At 33.5% G+C, this 6,000-nt stretch overlaps 1 protein-coding gene across 1 annotated transcript in view; it reads left to right on the top strand.

The window, feature by feature from the left end:
* LOC307118007 (zinc finger protein RFP-like) overlaps nt 1-6,000 on the top strand; it is a gene marked incomplete at both ends in the record, with an annotated part of 48,541 nt that overhangs the window by 28,098 nt on the left and 14,443 nt on the right. The window lies entirely within an intron of this gene.

The raw sequence follows: 6,000 nt of genomic DNA, 5'->3' as shown, positions 1-6,000 counted from the left end.
CACTAATAATAACGCATTATTATTAATAATAATTTTTTAAGGAATAATCACAATTTTCCTTCCATGTTTTAATTTGAACAGTAAAGCTCATTGTGCAGAACAGATTGTTTAATTTCACATGATTAAAAGATCAATTAAAAGACAAATCTTCATTTGATTACAAGAAAATACATAAAGAATTTGTGGATAAAAAACATTTCATTGAAATTTATGTTTTTATGAATTAGACATGCTTTTTGATTATTAAAATTTAATTAAACCATCCAGAAATATTAAAACAGAAAAACATAATTTGGTCAAAATGAGGCAGAATTTGAAAAAAAAAAAAAAAACATATTTCATAGGGCCCTACATTTTTACTAAATTGTTAGTTTCAATATTTCAATTAATTAGACATGCTTTTTGAGTACTGACATTTAATTTGACCCTTAAAATTAAACTTAAAAAAAATAAACGGAATACAGAAAAAATAAACCGGAATATCATCTGCCATGTTGAAGAGAAAAGAAGACGGTGAGGAGAGCAGTCAGGAGGAAAGTGATGATGTCAGCGTGTAGGATAAGTGTGAGCACCAATCAGCTTCTCCCCTTGAGAACCAGACCAAACGAGTTATGTGCACCCCTGAATATATACTGTACATCTGAACATGATTCTGAAGTTGATTGATAATGTCTGATCTCTCTCAGTGAATGTGACTCTGGATCCTGATACAGCGAATCCATATCTCATCCTGTCTGAGGATGGAAAACAAGTCAGTCATGGAGACATTAAGCGGAACGTCCCAGAAAACCCAAAGAGATTTGATGAGTTTCCTTGTGTTCTGGCAAAGCAGGGATTCAGTTCAGGGAGATTTTACTATGAGGTGCAGGTGAAGGGACAGACGTGGACTTTAGGAGTGGCCAGAGAATCCATTAACAGGAAGGGGGAGGAGATCACACTGACTCCTGAGGATGGATTCTGGGCTCTGATTCTGTGGTATGAGAATGAATATTTTATTTTTGATGATCCACCTGTCTCTTTATCTCTGAGAGTGAAACCTGAGAAGGTGGGTGTGTTTGTGGATTATGAGGAGGGTCTGGTCTCTTTTTATGATGTGGGCTCCAGATCTCATATCCACTCTTTCACTGGTCAGACTTTCACTGAGAAACTCTATCCATATTTCAACCCATGGCCTAATGATGAAGGTAAAAACTCAAACCCACTGATCATCTCACCTTTACTGGATTAGAATATATGAATGAAAACCAAAATTTGTACAAGTGCAGAATGAACTGTATATTCAGGCCCTTAAAACTTTCCAGAGTGTTTCTATTGTTATTTTGTAAGGAAATCTCTGAAGTCATTTTCTCTCTTTTCTCTCCAGCTGTTAATATTGAATGTCTTGTGAAATGTTGAGGTTTTTGGTTTATATTGTAATAACTGCAGCATCTGAATAAAGACAAGTGTTCAATTCTAGAACTGATATTGATTATAATCTAAACACATAATTATTATGATGAATATCTGCTCACATAAACATCACAACACAACGGATATGAATAAATCAGAGGATCTTTATTATTGACTTACATCAGTTGTGAATGAAAATACTGAATTATTATTTAGAGCAGATGACTCTTCAATCTAGGGCTGTCACTAACAATATTTTGGTAATTAAATTTTTTTGTGATGATAAAAATAGACCTAAGCCTTTAAAATGAATTAAAGTACATATACAATAACAATGAGGCATTAATATTTGGTTCAATTATCAAGTTATCATATTATAGTTTATAGAAACATGCTAAAATGCATAATATAATACACATAATATATAAAAAGTTTATCGTGTGTATATTATGTGTGATAACAAATGTCTGCAGAGCGAGCCAACGGCACTTTACAGCCGATCAAATCCTGGTTTAATTTCATTCAAATGTTCACTTAATCTTTAATATTTGGCAACTTCTTTAAAATAGAAACGCTACAGCCACTGTAATTTCTCGAATAAGAACGTGGACATCAAAACATGCAAACTCAGAGCGAGGGTTTAGACGTTTATTTAGAAATTGTGATGTTTTTTAAATGGTTTTAATACATTGTGCATCTTCAGAAAACGGTCTAATAATGCGGTTCATGGATTCTCGTGTGTGGAATGAGCCACTTCCGGTGCTTTGACGGTTACTCGACACGGGTAAATTGCAATCGAGACTTTTTCCGCAATTATGAGTTTATATCTCGCAATTCTGACTTTTTGCACAATTACGAGTTTATATCTCGCAATTCTGACTTTTTGCACAATTATGAGTTTATATCTCGCAATTCTGACTTTTTCCGCAATTACGAGTTTCTGTCTCACAATTCTGACTTTTTGCACAATTACGAGTTTATATCTCACAATTCTGACTTTTTGCACAATTACGAGTTTATATCTCACAATTCTGACTTTTTGCCAATTATGAGTTTATATCTCACAATTCTGACTTTTGCGCAATTACGAGTTTATATCTCACAATTCAGACTTTTTGCGCAATTACGAGTTTATATCTCACAATTCTGACTTTTTGCGCAATTACGAGTTTATATCTTGCAATTCTGACTTTTTGCGCAATTATGAATTTATATCTCCCAATTCTGACTTTTTGCGCAATTATGAATTTATATCTCCCAATTCTGACTTTTTCCGCAATTACAAGTTTATATCTCACAATTCTGACTTTTTTTCCCACAATTACAAGTTTATATCTCACAATTCTGACTTTTTTGCAATTACGAGCTTATATCTCACAATTCTGACTTTTTTGCGCAATTATGAGTTTATATCTCACAATTCTGACTTTTTTGCGCAATTACGAGTTTATATCTCACAATTCTGACTTTCTTTCACAATTACAAATGTATATCTCGCAATTATGACTTTTTCTGCAATTACGAGTTTATATCTCGCAATTCTGACTTTTTCCGCAATTACGAGTTTAAATCTCACAATTCTGACTTTTTTTTGCAATTACGAGTTTATATCTCGCAATTCTGACTTTCTTTCACAATTACGAATTTATATCTTGCAATTCTGACTTTTTGCACAATTATGAGTTTATATCTCACCATTCTGACTTTTTTCTCAATTACAAGAATTTTTTTTTAAATCAAGTACTGAAATTTAATCGAGGAATCGTGACAGTCCGACTTCAATCTAGTGCATATTCTTCAAGAGAAGCGAGAGCATTAGAAGCTTCACAATGACAGTGTTTTTGACTTTGGTTTGAGCTCAATATCAGTGAATGCGTGCACCTGAGTGAGCTGACGGCAGTCCATCGATGCCAGGAGCTTCTGAGAGCCGGAGACGGTGGGAACAAACTTCTCCATCAGTGTAACCGTCGCAAGCTTCTCCACATCACTGACACACAGAAAGACAATATCAACTCTCTGGAAGCTGTTTACTCTTTAAATATCATATTTAATGCAGTACAATCTATGTTTCTGAACCAATCTAAAGTGCATGAACACGTCACAGCTGAAATTAAACTGCTGTTAAACACTGAAAGTGCACTTGTAAGGTGTTTTATTACATTCATGTGTTATAATGAGTGTGTATTGCAGGGAATTAAACTGCATTTTCTAAATTCTGAGTGGCAGTTGAGAGGTTGAGAGTTACCATGACGACTGTGGCTCATCCTCAGACAACACAGAGTTTGAATAAGACCAACTCTCGTCTCTCTCGCGCTCATTTAATGCTAAAGGTGAGTAAAAATCATCAGATTTCAGAGCAAACGTCAAACGCTTTAACGTCTAACTATTGTATTTCAAGAGAATGCTCATTTTATTAATAATTTTAGTATAGTTATGCCATAGAGAAGTCTGTTAGTGTATCATTTACCTGAGATCAGTCTGCTGTGTGAAAGTGTATTTATATGTGTATTTATATATTTATTCAGAGTTAAAGTCCCACTGAAGTGCCTTGAAACGCTCAGCGTTATTCAATGTGTTGATGTCATTTCCTCTAAAACAGGAAGACAGGGCTTTTTTAAAAACAGCCAATAGATGAAGTGTAAAGCAGCTCAAGCGTTCACACAGTCCCAAACACTTTTCTGAACTATTGCTGCATGAGCCGTGGATGTCAAATGCAGCAGATTCAGTGAAAAATGTGTGATTTACACGACACTTACAGAAGAAATGTTCTCTCAGAATAAACGGCTACTTCTGAAGGGCCGTCAGTGGAGAAATACTTCAAATCTTTGAGTGTTAGTGATATCAAACTTGCTCTCTTGCTTCTCTTCATTGTTCTGTCAGTCATGGCGTCCTCCAGTGATCCTCCAGTGTCATGTGACGTCTGTGATGAAAGAAAGCAGAAAGCTGAACACAGGACTCACAACACTGTTCCTGTAGAGGAGGAGAGTCCAGAGGAGAAGGTCAAGAGTTAAACACTTTAAACACACTTTAAGACATTAGCAGCAGATCCATTAAACGGCTAATGAACGGCATTTTATAATGTTCTCTGAGCTCCACTTATGATATTTTCAAGATTTGTAGATACAAAACATCCTAATTTAGAAGTAATGAGCTATTTTCTGTCCTGTTTTTGACCGTGTCTTTCAAATCCTCCATTTTGATGGGCGTCACATTCAACACTTGAAGTTCACGCCCACTGCTGTGATTGGGTAACAGTTTTGCATATTAAAATAATTGTAAACGTCCCCGTCATCACACGTGTGGAATTGTTTTGAAGCGTTTAACATTCTTCCGATAATCCGACACATTAACCCTATAAATGCAGAAGAAAAGGATTATTGAAGAGTTATTCAGTTTGACTGCGGCGCGACTATAAATACTCAGTTCATATCAAACGATCTGTAAAAGACAAAGCCACACTGACACATGGTAAAAACACTGTTACGCACACGAGACTGTGTTGCGTCATTACTGTCAGATCCAATATAGCAATCACAGCGTCATCTTTTATTTTCAGTCTCTCTGAAAAGCCTGTGTTGAACTGTGTCTGGTTTAAAAACGGATACGCAGTAAAATTAAGAGAACAAACGAACAGTGTGTGTTACTGACACCATCTGGATCTGGACTGAGATCACAACATTAAGAAAGCTTGCTCAGCTGGGGACACTAAATATTCAACTATATTACTGATCAGCTCATTTAAATTATCATAAAGTCATAATAATGAGATAAAATGTTGAAAATATTATTTTAAATGTCCTCATTATTAGATAACAAGTAAAAAATATGACATGCTAAATCATAATTATAAGAGTAAATGTTGAAATAATTATTTTAAAAGTCATTATTAGATAAAAATGCAAAAATGAAATGCCATTTATTGTCACTATACACATGTACAATGAGATTAAGAGCAACTCCTTTCCAGTACCAGCAAGAAACATAACATGGAATTAAATAGTAGTACAAAGGGAGAGGTAATTATTATCAATATTATCAAAAATATCTTTAAATATTGCACAGTAAGTCCGAGGGTTAGGGAGTTAGACTGTGAAGTCAGTGCATATGTGATATGTTGAAACTATGATTTTAAGACATTATTAGATAAGTCAAAAATATGATTTTTAAAAGTCCTCATTATTAGAAAAAAAGTCAAAAATATGATTTTAAAAGTCTTCATTATTAGATAAAATGTTGAAAATATGACATGCTAAGTCATAATTACAAGATAAAATGTTGAAAATATGATTTTAAAAGTCCTCATTATTAGAAAAAAAGTCAAAAATATGATTTTAAAAGTCCTCATTATTAGATAAAAAGTCAAAAATATGATTTTAAAAGTCCTCATTATTAGATAAAAAGTCAAAAATATGATTTTAAAAGTCCTCATTATTAGATAAAAAGTCAAAAATATGATTTTAAAAGTCCTCATTATTATATATAAAGTTAAAAATATGACATGCTTAGTCGTGAGATGAACAGTTGAAATTAGGATAAAAAATATTGGATTTAAATCTAAATTATGATGAAAAGTCCTAATTATGAGATAAAAAGCTGAAATTTGATTTTAAA

The sequence above is a fragment of the Gobio gobio genome (assembly GCF_949357685.1).
Source record: "Gobio gobio genome assembly, chromosome: 21".
NCBI classification, from domain to species: Eukaryota; Metazoa; Chordata; class Actinopteri; order Cypriniformes; family Gobionidae; genus Gobio; species Gobio gobio.
The sequence above is the reverse complement of the archived record's forward strand: the minus strand, read 5'-3'. Positions and strand labels throughout refer to the sequence as shown.